This window comes from Oryctolagus cuniculus, chromosome 2, assembly GCF_051225735.1.
Source record: "Oryctolagus cuniculus isolate XC-2025 breed Fujian yellow rabbit chromosome 2, ASM5122573v1, whole genome shotgun sequence".
NCBI classification, from domain to species: Eukaryota; Metazoa; Chordata; class Mammalia; order Lagomorpha; family Leporidae; genus Oryctolagus; species Oryctolagus cuniculus.
This window is the reverse complement of record NC_142868.1, coordinates 167,289,570-167,304,337: the sequence shown is the minus strand read 5'-3', so window position 1 is coordinate 167,304,337 and position 14,768 is coordinate 167,289,570. Positions and strand designations below refer to the sequence as shown.

Here is a 14,768-nt window from a genome sequence, read left to right as displayed (position 1 = left end):
AAATGACTGTGCCAGGAAAGATCCATTGTTTTATAAAGTGCATGATCAAACTTGTTTGCAAAGGTAAGGTCTTTGCCTCATAGAATAGTATTATAAAAGAAGTTTAGAACGAATCAAAGAGATTACTATGACTTTCAGGTGTATGTGATTTATTATATTTATTATAAGAAATATGTTAAAAATAAACAAAAAGAACTATGAACTTTGATTCATTTCAAAGTGCGAGAGTTGAAATTTGTACATTTTTTTTTTCTTCAAACGTTAACAAATGGGAGGTAAATGATCTTGAGAGTTGTATGGCAATTTAGGAAAGTATGCAGTGGGTACTTCCTGGAAATACATGTAGCAGGGTTAGCAGTCAACATCGCAATGGCTGTCAAATGCACAGCCGAGAAAAGGCATACATTGATTCAATGGCCACATCCTGGTTCTTATCCAATTACCTCTAGGTCCTGTGCTTAAGTCAGGCACCACAAACTGATTGCCATGGGTAGAGGTTTTCTCTGAATGATTGCTTGAGCTTTTCAACTTTTATTGCTATTTTTCCCTCATTGATGCCTCAAACACTTGTGGGATCTACTTGAGGGTAGCAATAAATATTCATTACTCAGAATGTAAAGGAATATTACGGAGATAAGTGAGAAAAGAAGAAACCTCCTTCCCCTTCTTGGAGAGTGGCTGACATTTGACCCAGTCACCTTAAAAGAGTGACAGATTTTCTCTTAGGAGAGAATTTCACTTTCATTTTGGAAAAACTTTTTTTTGAGTATGAAAGGTTGTGCCATTAGGCAATGTGCAGAGGAAAAAGCAGAATGGTAAAAGAAAAGAAATAACTTGTTCTGCAAGAATCAGTAGTGGCAGATTTTGTGTGGGAGGCCAAAGAACTGGCAGATTTGGTATCTGGAAAGATGAGATTTGGATCAAGGGTCTAAAACCATAACTTTTGATCTGGTTGCACTTAGAATTTACAAGGAACAATTGAATTAAAATTCATTTCCTGTTTTCACCTCCCAAAGACTCTATCTTACTTATCTGAGTGGTGTCTATAGGAGAGCATATTTATAAAGCCTCCACAGGGATTCAAATTCTCAGCCAAGATAATCATTGCAGAGAAGGTGGTCATGTCACAGGATGAGGGAAATCGATAGTAAATAATCCCCAATAGTGGGAATAGGGGTTGGATAGTAGTTCTTCTAGCTTTTCCATGCTCACTCTGTGCCAGTGTCCTGTCTTTAGTGGCTGGAAGTGATACCAAAGCTGACTAGCAATGGTCAGGTTTGAAACAAGAATTCTGCAGAGATCAGTCATCAGGAACCACAGCTGATCATAAGAATGTATGCTGCTTGATATGCTGCAAATATCTTGTTGGGTTCTGGGTTTCCCAGTGTGTGTGTAAAGTGATTTGGGGATTCATTTGGAAATCATTATCTCAGGGAGATCTGGACTTAATCTCTGTTGAGGAGGTAGATCTCATGTTAAGTGTGGTTACATGCACACACATCCACACACCCACAGCCCTCAAGTGCAGAAGCAAGAGAGAACCTGGAAGTGTTGGATATATCAATGATCTTGGTTGTGGTCATAGTGACATGTGCTCACTTATGCCCCAAATCATCAACTTGGTCATTAAATATGTGCAATTTTTTGTTTCAATCATTTATATCTCAATAAAACTGCTACTAAGAAAAGAATCCATTTGAGCTTAATAAAATTTTTATCTACCTGTTTGATGAGATCAGCAGTCACTTAGAATAGTTCTTGGTTATACTCAGTCTTCCACCCTTTAAAAGCTGTGTGATACTTAGGGTATTAATTCTTCTTTTTTTATCTCTCATATAGGATTAAAGAATGCACTTCAGATCAGGCATGATGTTTGCAGGAAAAGGACATTTTTCAGATTAAAATATGGACCTGCAGTTTTCCTTTAGAAATTTGTCATTAGGACATCAGCATGTAGGTATGCAAAGAAATGTGTATATATATATATATATATATATTATAGTTATTAGTGCATTGCTTGTAGCATCAGATGAGAAATACTTTAAATGTGTAATCCTAGGGAATACGCAGAATGAGTTGTAGGTCTAACATATGATGAAATCGTCTGTGTTCCTTAAGGATGAGTGTGCTTACCCAAGTTTACTTTAAAAATTCCAAATTATTTTCCATGTTATTGTTGCAAGAAAAGATGTTTATGAAATAGTTACTGGTTGTTCCTTCATCTAGAAAGGGCTCACAGTCCTGACAACTGTGTTTAAAATAGAGGCCCTGCAATCCTAGTCGACTTTTCTCAAAACTGCCTCTCTGGGCAGAAGGCCCACTGGCTAAAACACGTGGTATTCATCAAATCAGTAGGGAACCAGAAAAACATGCAGTATCGAATCTATGTCCAAGCTCATATGCTAATTGGGGGTTCAGAGATCAGGTGGATTTGGAACCTCTATTTGAGAACATTTTTTCTGAGGTAGATGATGCACCACTTTTGGATTTCAGGAGTCCTATTGCTTTGAAATAACCAATTGGAAGATGACTGGGTAAATTAAAGGATATAAATTAAGGTTCTCCCCATATGGCTACAAATAGTTATCAAATGGGAAACTTCAAAAAATATAGATCATATAATTGCTGATTTTCACAGCCCAGTGAATCTTCTTGAATTAGAATCTCCTGGTGTGGGGCCCATAGATAATTACTTTTAATAAAATGTTCTATTTTTCAGATGCACATTTAGGGTTATAAATAATTTCTTCATCTATCTTAGGTAAGAAAATCAAAAGCAGTAGAACTACAACAAAAAGGAAGGAAACTCAGTGGAAACTGAGAGGGCATTAAGAGGCAAATAAGGAAAAATTGCAAGAGAATAATAATGAGAGAGAATGAGAGGGATAAACTTTAGACAGAAGGAAACACCAAGTACTGCATACAAATTGCCAACTGTGATTTGTACTGGCTAGAAGAAATGAACCAAGAGAACAATATTTCCTGGTCCACGGGGGCTACAATTACTCTTGCATTAGTCATTTGTAAACTGCAAGTAAATTAATCGTAATAGGGCATTGTCACATCATAAATGTCTCCTGCTTGGAAAACCAATGCTTCCGTTTTGCCCTTTACCCTGCATTCCAGCAGGAGAGCTGAACATCATGGTGGGGAGCAATCTCTACTTGGCAGACGTTATCCCTTAATTAGATCTCCATCACCTTCAACTTCCAAGGTTCTTAAGGAAATATTTCCCAAAAATGCATCCCTTTAATAGGAACATAAAAAATAGAAAAGCAGAAATACCACAAATGCATATGACTAAAAATCCCATCTACTCTTACTGGATTCTGAGGGATGATAGTAAAATGTTGTCAATGGACTCCAATTGAATACAATCTAGTTAACAGTTCTATACAGAAGTGCTGGGGGATAGAAAAAAAATGGCATTTTCTAGATATAAAATATATAAGATATGGAATTGCTCTCAGATTAAATGTCAAAAAGGGAAAAATAAGCTGAGCTAAAATTACTTTTCTAAATATGACTAGGCACCTCACATATAAGAACTAAAATGAATGTATTTTGACTTTCAGACATTCATTTCTACTGTTCCAAGTTTTACTTCCTCTTAAACCAAAACTCTACCTTGAACTATGGTGTTATTATTTCAAATAATTCTATGTTTGTATATTTCTGAAAAATTAAGACCTTCTACCCTCTGGATCTCATGGCCTCTAGGGTAAGGCAAAAGTATAGATGTTCCTCATCTGTAAAATGGGCAAAAATATCTGCCATGAAATGGCTAAGTTAATTAATATAAATAAAGTATTTGGAAAAATATCTGGTTCATTGTAAATACTATACAAGTGTTTGCTGTGACTGCTATAAAATTATAAAAACTAAGATTCTCCTACAGTTTTTAAGTTCCATAAGCAATTTTCCCTCTGTATTTCCATATTTCTTCCTATAACATTATAGCAACACATCTTAAGTGATGTGTGTGTATGTGTGTGTGTGTAGTAGTAGTAGTAATATAATAATTAACTAGTTTGGTGTCAGGGAGAGTTCTAGCATCAACAATTTCTTGTGTTTTTTTTAATATTTATTAAATTCGTGTGAAGGGCACAGTCACAGGGAGAGAGAGGGAGAGACAGACAGTCAAACACACACACACAGCGGTGGGGGGGGGGAGAGAGAGAAAGAGAGAGAGAGAGAATCTTCCATTCACTGGTTCACTCCCAAATGGTCACAATGGCCAAGGCTGGGCAAGACTGAAGCCAGGAGCCAAGAGCTTCTTACGGGTCTCCCACATGATGGCCTTGGGCCATCTTCTGTTGCTTTTCCAGGTGCATTAGCAGGGATCTGTGTTGGAAGAGAAGCCATGAGGACACAAGTCAGTGCCCACACAGGATGCCAGCATTGTATATGGTAGCTTTACCCACTACACCACAACAGTGGTCACAATTTCTTGTTATTAATGTCCATTGACACACTTGTGACAAAAAAAAAATCAAGTAGAAATCCCATATTTTTTTTCAGCATGAAAAATTGAAGGTAAGAAAAGAAGAAAATGGCTTGATAAGACACAAAGAAAATGTGTCCCTGCTGAAAGAATTAACTGCCTATAAAGTAGAGATATCATAGTTTCATAGAGAGAGAGGGCGGGGCTTGCCATTCACATCAGCCAAAGCAGCCACACCAGTAATACCAAGACAGTGACAGATATTGCAAGGAGACCCCAATCCTCTCTCAGGGGAGGTATAATTTCTTTGGCTCTTCCTCTGTCCTTCCCCTGTGTTTGTGTCTTCTTTTCTATCCTCTATGCACTCCATCCAACACCACCACCTTCAATAACAGTCTCTTACTATCTGTATAGTACATGTGGACTTTTCCCTTTTTTTATAGTGAAAAAAATATTTAGAATGAACCAGCTGTACTCAGTTCAGATGATCCCAATTTTGTTGGTGACACACATAGCATCATAGTCAGGAGCCAGTTGAACATATGCCTTCTCTCCGTCAGATCGATCAAAGTGTTGATGTTGGCCAAACTCTATCAGTGCCATAGAGTTTCTTCATAGCTTGTTGGATCTGGTGCTTGTTGCCCTTGACATTCACAATGAATGTGAGTGTGTTGTTGTCTTCTAGCTTCTTCATAACAGACGCAGTGGTCAGAGAGATCTTGTTGATGGCATAGTAGTCAAGCTTGTTTCTCCTAGGTGAGCTCTTCTGAGGATATTTGAGCTTCCAACAAAGATGTGCTGCCTTGGGCTGCTGGAACGTGTGGATTGTCTTTATTTTGTGGATGCCTTTCAGCACTGAATTCTTTTTTTTTAACTTTTATTTAATAAATATGAATTTCCAAAGTACAGCTTATGGATTACAGTGGCTTTTTCCCCCCATAACTTCCCTCCCACCTACAACCTTGCCATCTCCCGCTCCCTCCCCCATTCCATTCACATCAAGATTCATTTTCAATTATCTTTATATACAGAAGATCAATTTAGTATATATTAAGTAAAGATTTCAACAGTTTGCACCCACACAGAAACACAATGTGTAAAGTACTGTTTGAGTACTAGTTATAGCATTAATTCACATTGTACAACACATTAAGGACAGAGATCCTACATGGGAAGTAAGTGCACAGTGACTCCTGTTGTTGACATTGTTTATGGCGTCAATAAAGCACTGAATTCTTGACCTTCAAAGATTAGCTTTGGCTTTGGCTTTGGCTTTGGGAGGGGCAGAAGCTTCCTTCTTTGTCTTTGGTGCCATCTTCTTGAAAAGCGACTTTTCTCAAGCTGGTGGTATATCATCAAGGCTGTACCCTTTCTCCTAAATTATTGAATTTGCTGCTTTGCTGAGCCGCAAATGCAGAATGTAATATATTTGTGTTAAATGTTGACCAGAATATCCATGATTTTTGTCCCAAATATAAACACTGTGTTTCTGGATCACATCAAGTTGTTTCCAGATAATGTATTACTAGCTTCTTTCTGTTTTTTTTTTTCCTTAAACAAGCTAACTTCCTATTAAAATTGATATTCCACCTCCTTTTGTCATGACATTCCACTTCTAACAGACTTCCAAAATTTGTGTTAGTTTTATCTTCATAATTTTAAATATCATACCAAAAGTGTACCCTCTATTTATAACATTCATCAGAAAAAATAAATTTAAGTAATACACATATATCACAGGGACAGATTGCAAGGTAGATAATATATAATTTTTGCAAATGAACTCAAAGCTTGCTACATTTTCTTAAAAATAACAAGTGCTTTTTTCCCATCCAAAATGTGTTTCAGTGTCACTATTTTCAAAGTCACCAAATTAATTTTAAGACAGTGAAACTCCAGATATTTTGTGAAACAAGAAGAATGAACAAATTTCTTTGCAAAGCATGTAATGAAAGAAGGTTTGTAGACGTTTGAAGATTAAACAGAATCAGCCTGTCCATCTTAACAATGGCATGAATACCAGGATCCATTTACTATGTATTATTTCAGAGCAGCCTCCTGAGACCCCAGTGAACTTACTCTGTCTTACCACCTGATAACAAGTTCAAAATCCATATCCTAGATCTATTTTTATCATCTTCTTACATCTGCATATCATTTAATACTTCCCATTGATCAGAATCCGTTTTTTTTTCTCTTTGAAGGTCAATCATGATTCACAATCCTTCTCTACTTTCAGTGAAAATAACAAGAAACTACCAGGATTAGCAAAATAATAGATGATTCCCAAAAGAAAGATAAATGAACCAAGAATATGGAGCTGAAGCTCCATTTTGACTAAACAATAATTCATATTCCTACACTGTCCAATAGTACATTAAAAGATGGTGATGCAGACGATCACTTAATTGCCTCTTCTACACACATTTAATCTTGATACTTAGATTGTCCTATTTGTGACATTTCACAAACTCATGTTTATGATTATGTATTTCACGTGGTTTTATTTACAAAAATGTTGTTGAATCTCTTGTTTTGTATATTGCCCAATGTTTATTTTATAAAGAGCCATGTGACTAATGTTTTAAACTACATATTCATTTATTATTCATTTAAGCAACAAATATTCAAAAAACTCAATGATAAACGTTCTTTATATAATTGAAATTAGCTAACAAGAGAGACAGAAACATTCCTCTAATCAGTCTTGCCATCTACTACTATGGAGACCCAATAAACTAGTGAACAAATAAATGATAGTTGTAGGGGCAGGTGTTTGGCCAGGCTATTAAGGTGTTTTATGAGACACATTCCATGTAAGAGTACCTCTTATATACCTCTTACAGCATTTGATACTCAGGTTTGGCTGTTGACTCCAATTTCCTGCTAATGCAGACCCTGGGAGGCAGCAAGTTATAGCTCAAGCCAATGAATCCCTTCCAGTCACATGGGAGACAAAGATTGAGCTCCCAGATCCCAGCTGGGCATTTGAGGAGAAACAATTTGAGGGTAAATCTTTCTCTGTCTCTCACTCTGATCTGTGTCTCTTTTTGCACTTCAACTACATTAAAAGTAACCATTAATTATAACAATATAAATGTTTACCTCACTTGATCTACAGTTAATATTTCATTTTATCAAATAATGAGAATAATATGGCTTATTGTACTATAATAATATTATGTTTAATGCTTGGATTTTATATAATGTAATATTATACATGGGGAGACTGTAGTTCAAAATAACCTAGTATATAATGTATGAATAAAGAGAAGAAAGAAATTCTAAGCCTACAGTTATAAAGTGATGTCAAAGGAGGGGAAATATTTATTATCCTATTTTCATATGTACACCTTGTATATATGTATTGAAATATACACTATAGCCCATACATATATGCAATTATTACTAATAAAATTAAAATGTATATTTCATGAAATTTTAAAATGTTCAAAAGGAAGAATGATATAAAAAGAGGTAAGATGGAAAATCAAAAGCTGAGTTTGACTTTTTTTCAGTTTTTACTTATGAGATCTTGTATTAAATCACATCTCTCAATCTTTGCTTTCTCAGCACAATATGAAATTAATGAATACCCGCCCTTTTTAAGCTCCTTCTTTTCAGAAACCACTGAGACATCCATGTATATGTAATGGAATATAAGTAATGGCTAAGGTCTGAATTTTTTGTCCTGCCTCTCCAACCTAGTCCCCAGTGTGATTTGGAGGTGAGGCCTTGGGGTGGGGTGAGGGAGTGATTGGATCATTAGTATGGAGCTATCATGAACAGGATTAATGCTTTTAGAAAAGAATTACCCAGAGAGACCCCTTGGCTCTTCCATTATGTAAGGGCACAGCAAGAAGACATTGTTTATGAATCAGAACAGGTGCTCACCAACATCAAATCTGCTGGTGCATTAATTTTGGACTTCTCAATCTCTTGAAATGTGAGAATTCAATTTCTGTTATTTATAAGTTCCCAAATTTATGGTATTTTATAACAGACTAAACAAAGTGATGATCTGTGAATGTAAGACATTAAGAAATCATTGTTCAATAAAGAAATAAACTGTAGCAGGTTTATTTTCTATCATAAAGCTCAAATACTTTCCTGAATATATAAGAGTTGGTATATTTTATATATCCTGCTAACATTTCACTAAATCCTGTTGAAACAGAATATGAAATTCTAGGATTGGTATAAAAAACTTAAAGATTATCTAATCCAAGTCCCATCTCATACTTGAAATATTATCTATAAATTCTAGATTACGAAAAAAGGGCTTAAGGGGCCGGCACTGTGGTATAGCAAATAAAGCTGCAGCCTGCAGTGCTGGCATCCAATAGGAGCACTGGTTTGAGTCTCGGCTGCTTCACTTTTGATCCAGCTCTCTGCTATGGCCTGGGAAAGCAGTAGAAGATGGCCCAAGTCCTTGGGCCCCTGCACCAGTGTGGGAGACCTGGAGGAAGTTCCTGGCTCCTGGCTTCAGATCGGTGCAGCTCTGGTCATTGAGGCCATCTAGGGTGTGAACCAGCAGATGAAAGACCTCTCTCTCTTTCTCTGCCTCAGCCTATCTATAACTCTGCCTTGCAAATAAATAAATAAATAAATCTTAAACAATTAAAAAATATTTATTACTTATTTGGAAGTCAGAGTTACAGAAAGAGAAAGGGAGAGTCAGAGAGCAGGATCTTCCATCCTGTGGTTTACTACCCAGATGGCTGCGACGGCCAGCGCTAGACAAGGTGGAAGCAAGAATTAAGAGCTTCTTCCAAGTCTCCCACCTAGGTAGCAGGAGCCCAAGGACTTGTGCCCATAGTCTGCTGCTGTTCCTCAGGCCATTAGCAGGGAGCTGGATTGTAATTGCAGCAGCCAGGACATGAATTGACACCCATATGGGATGCCAGCATTGCAGATGGTGGCTTTACCCACTATGCCACAACACTGGCTCCAACTTTTACATTTCATTTTGATCATTCAAAATTATGCCAGAGGGGCTGGCACCGTGGCGCAGTGGGTTAACGCCCTGGCCTGAAGCGTGGGCATTCCATATGGGCGCCAGTTCAAGTCCTGGCTGCTTCACTTCCTATCCAGTTCTCTTCTATTGCCCGAGAAGGCAGTAGAAGATGGCCCAAGTCCTTGGGTCCCTACACCCACAAGGGAGACCCGGAAGAAACTCCTAGCTCCTGACTTTGAATCTGCGCAGCTCTGGCCGTTGTGGCCAATTGGGGAGTGAACCAGCAGATGGAAGACCTCTGTCTCTCTCTCTGCCTCTCCTCTCTCTGTGTAACTCTGACTTTCAAATAAATAAATAAATCTTATTAAAATAAGATTATGTTGGGCCGGCGCCGCGGCTCACTAGGCTAATCCTCCGCCTAGCAGCGCCGGCACACCGGGTTCTAGTCCCGGTTGGGGCGCCGGATTCTGTCCCGGTTGCCCCTCTTCCAGGCCAACTCTCTGCTGTGCCCAGGGAGTGCAGTGGAGGATGGCCCAAGTGCTTGGGCCCTGCACCCCATGGGAGACTAGGAAAAGCACCTGGCTCCTGCCATCGGATCAGCGCGGTGCGCTGGCCGCAGCGCGCTGGCCGCGGCGGCCATTGGAGGGTGAACCAACGGCAAAGGAAGACCTTTCTCTCTGTCTCTCTCTCTCACTGTCCACTCTGCCTGTCAAAAAAAAAAAAAATAAGATTATGTTAGAAATGTCTTCCTAATTTATTGCTGGAATATTTCTTGGTTACTTCTGCAAAATGGACCAAACTTAAAGAGATGGTGAGTATGCATATATATCTTGTCTACCATATGAGGGCATTGACTAATGAGGCATTATTCATAAATATAAATGTTTATTGTGGTAATTTTCCTAGGCACTGAAAATAAAATAAAATAGTAAAGAAATGTAGTTTTCCAATTTTTCTAAAGGTAAAATTCGAGCTGGTAATATATGCATTTCTCTCACGTGGGTGGCTGGAACCAAAGTGCTTGAGACATCATCTACTGCCTCCAAGTTGCATTAGAGGAAAACGAATGAGAAGCACGTTGGGACTCAATCCCAAGTACTCTGCCATGGGACTAACCTGCTGCACCACAACACGCATCCCTGCCCACTGCCCAACTGTCTTGAACGAAGTCGACTCAAATTATTAGATTCCACAGATAGTGACCTCTGGATCTTCTTTCTAGTTCAGGGATATCACTTATAAAACCCTAATGTAAGGAAATGGGAAAAATAATGCATTTTTCATTGCAGATCTTAAGCTATTTCCAAGGCATATAAATAACAGTGCAAGTTCCTTTCCCTGCAACACCCGTAGCATTCTGTTCACTGTAACCTAACATTGAGATATTTATACAACATGGTAGATCTAGATGTAGGCTCTTATACTTACTCTATTTAAAAACCTGCTTGCTTGCAAATAGAGTGATTTTAGGGCTGAGTACATGAAATAGCAGAAGTACTAAATTGTGTGTTGTATGACATCATAGTATACGTTCATTAAATGTTCATTTTGTTGTTTTTGCCAAAATCATGCCACATGTTATCCATCAAGCCAAAATTAGCTACTGGTTGACCCAGGGTATCAGTTAGTACTTAATCACAGGCAGTGTAGCCACCCACACAGTTCCCTACAAGAGAACATTTGTAATTATCCTGATATGTTCACATCTTTTTTACTTTCTCGTGTCTCTGCAATTTAGTCACCACATTATGTATTAAGGGTAAGGATCATAGCTGAATTTTGAAGATCAACATGTTGTAAAGGACAAAAGAGTTGTGGTTAGCTTTGGGATTGAATTCCATACTTACCATTTTTTTTATTTGACAGATAGAGTAAGACAGTGAGAGAGAGAGGCAGAGAGAAAGGTCTTCCTTCCATTGGTTCACCCCTCAAATGGCCACTATGGCCGGCGCACTGCGCCGATCCGAAGCCAGAAGCCAGGTGCTTCCTCCTGGTCTCCCAAGTGGGTGCAGGGCCCAAGTGCTTGGGCCGTCCTCCACTGCGCTCCCGGGCCACAGCAGAGAGCTGGACTGGAAGAGGAGCAGCCAGGACTAGAACCCAGCGCCCATATGGGATGCCCGCGCCACAGGCGGAGGATTAGCCAAGTGAGCCACGGAGCTAGCCCTCATACTTACCATTGATAAGTTGTGTGGAAAACCACATCATTTGATGCTTATTATAAATTCTTATTGTAAACAAAAATTGAAGATTATTGTAAAAATTGTAAAAATATTGTTATAAAAATTAAACTTTTAATTTATAAAAATAATGTATAAATTTTATAAATTAAATTAAGTTGGTATGCACAAAATAGGTGTTCAACAGTTTCTGTTTCTTATTTGTATATTCATATTGCATCTTTTGTTATCTAAACCAATAGCTTTTTCATTTATATCACCAATAAATTTATATAATATCTAGGATTTTTTTTTTGACAGGCGGAGTGGACAGTGAGAGAGAGAGACAGAGAGAAAGGTCTTCCTTTGCCGTTGGTTCACCCTCCAATGGCCGCCGCGGCCGGCGCGCTGCGGCCGGCACACCGCGCTGATCCTGGCAGGAGCCAGGAGCCAGATGCTTTTCCTGGTCTCCCATGGGGTGCAGGGCCCAAGCACCTGGGCCATCCTCCACTGCACTCCCTGGCCACAGCAGAGAGCTGGCCTGGAAGAGGGGCAACCGGGACAGAATCCGGCGCCCCGACCGGGACTAGAACCTGGTGTGCCGTTGCCGCAAGGCGGAGGATTAGCCTAGTGAATGCAGCGCCGGCCTAATATCTAGGATTTAATTAAGGCTTCACTATCATGAAATATGTGGCTACTTCAAAATGTTCAAGGAAATTTTACACTATCTTTTTTCATTTCTATTTATTTATAGAGATTTATTTATTTGAAAGGCAAGTGACTGGATGGATTGAAACAGATATATATATATATATATATATATATATAGAGAGAGAGAGAGAGAGAGAGAGAGAGAGGCCTTCATTTCCCAAACAACTAGTGCCAGGCCAGAAAATCCATCCAGGTTTCCACATAGGTGGTAGGGATCTGTGTACTTGGGCCAACATCTACTTTCTTCTTAGATGCACTATCAGGGGATTTGCTAAGGAGTGGAGTAGTTGAGACTCGAATAGGCGTTATGACATTGTACCACAATGCTAACCCCCTGCATTATCTTTTAATCTCAATTTTCTGCACACTTTTGGAAGTCCCTTTATAATGCAACCAGAGATCTTAAACACTTGCAAATATTTTACTGTATAAGAAGTACACTGAATACTGTGTGTGGTGCCAAGTGATTCTGAAACTTTCAATAAAAGTGTAGCAGTAATAGGACACTTGTAGATACACGCTCAAATACTAATCCATTTTATGCACAACACATACATAATATAATAATTCAACTGAGTTGTCCAATATAATTTTAAAGTCTGCAGGAAAAAAGACAGTACTAATAGTACTTTTTCTAGAAAAATGGGAAATTTACCTAAAGCCTTTCAAAGGGCAAATCCAAGAATCCTTATCAAGGAAGCTACTTCCCTGCTTCAAGGATTTGTTATAAGCTCAGTCAAGAAGAAATGAAAGGAAGTGTTAAGACACGGGCTTGAGAGAATCCTCTGAGATAAAGAATGTTTCAATTTTTAATTTACTATCTAAGCAAAAGCTATGTCATATTCACAACCCTAACATGATGAAAATAAAATAATTTATCAGACAACAGAGAATTCTGACCATTGTGGTGTTCCATTTATATGTAACACAGATGAAAAATTTCTAAGCATATAGTGACTGAATAGAAGAGGGACCTTGTATCAGATTTAAAAAATCAACATACTGAAGCCATTTTACATTAAGCTAAAATGCATATAGGTATCTAAATGACTCGTGTTGAACATCACCCATTATAATAAACACATTGCTTGCTAACTTCCTCCATCTGTGACTCCCATGACGTTTGCCACCAGACTCTCCTCAAGCGTGGATGGTTCATTGATGTGCTCAGAAACCTTGGCCTCTGCTCGTGTATCTGGTTTGCTTCTTTTCCAGTGCTTCATCCTAAGCAATTCAAATCTCCTCTCAGCCATCTTCGACACTTTTTCTCTTAGTATCATAAATATTAATAGAGGAAATGTTTAATTTTTCAATTTAATCTGTGCAGACATTTAGAGTTTGTAAGAAGATCTCTGGGCTGGGAAACTCAATATCTGATTTTGCCTGTCATTGCTACCTGACCTTGGACAAACAGCTTCTCTGAACCTGTTTCCTCATCTGTGAAAACTGTGTGACAACGCGCGTGGTGGACAGTGCGAACAAGGGCTCAAAAAATAAGGCATGTGAAAGCACCATGTGGATCAGGATGTGACATCCAAGTCAGATTTCAGTTTCCCATCAGCAGAATTCTTCCAGCATCCCAAGGCATAAGGTACCATCCAATCATCAAGTGTCTTCTGCTGGGTGTAATTCATCCTATTATAGTCCAGCCACCTCTGTATACATGTGGATTTACTCTCTCTTCACAGAGTAACAAATTTTATCATCTTCAGAGTTTTCCACATATTCAGGAGACCAGCTATTTGTAGAAACTAGGATAAAATTTTGCTCCAGCTCTGGGCTCTTGGTTTCTTAATAGAGAACAAATTTTAAAAACCTTATTATTTAATTTATGGGGCCAATATTGTGCTATAGCAGGTTAAGCTGCCACTTGTGATGCCAGCGTCCCATATGGGCACCTGTTCCTGTCCTGGTTGCTCCGTTTCCAATCCAGCTCCCTGCTAATGTGCTTAGGGAAGTAGAAGAGGATGGTCCAAGTGCTTGGGCTTCTGCACCCAAGTGGGAGAACTGCAAGAAGCTCCTGGCTCCTGGCTTTGGCCCTGGCTGGCCCTGGCCATTTGGGAAGTGAACCAATGGATGGAAGATCCCTGTCCTTTCCTGTAACTCTCTCTTTAAAATAAATAAATAAGGCCAGCGCCACGGCTCAATAGGCTAATCTTCTGCCTGCAGCGCTGGTACACGGGGTTCTAGTCCCGGTTGGTGCGCAGGATTCTGTCCCGGTTGTCCCTCTTCCAGGCCAGCTCTCTGCTATGACCCGGGAGTGCAGTGGAGGATGGCCCAAGTACTTGGGCCCTGCACCCCATGGGAGACCAGGAGAAGCACCTGGCTACTGCCTTGGGATCAGCACAGTGCACCGGCAGCAGCGCACCGGCTGTGGCGGCCACTGATGGGTGAACCAACAGCAAAAGGAAGACCTTTCTCTCTGTCTCTCTCTCTCTCACTGTCCACTCTGCCTGTCAAAAAAAAAAAAATCTTTTTAAAAAAATTGTTTATCTGAGGG

General features: G+C 39.1%; 1 long non-coding RNA gene across 6 annotated transcripts in view; it reads left to right on the top strand.

Annotated features, from left to right (window-relative positions):
* The window catches only part of LOC108176367 (uncharacterized), a 176,283-nt gene that overhangs the window by 99,938 nt on the left and 61,577 nt on the right, over nucleotides 1-14,768 (top strand). The window contains exon 4 of one of the 6 annotated variants that reach the window (XR_016229436.1): nucleotides 1,840-8,512. The exons of the other annotated variants lie outside the window; for them this stretch is intronic. This is a non-coding gene — a long non-coding RNA (uncharacterized LOC108176367). Of the gene's footprint in view, nucleotides 1-1,839; nucleotides 8,513-14,768 lie in introns of those variants that run through there. 6 annotated transcript variants of the gene reach the window in all.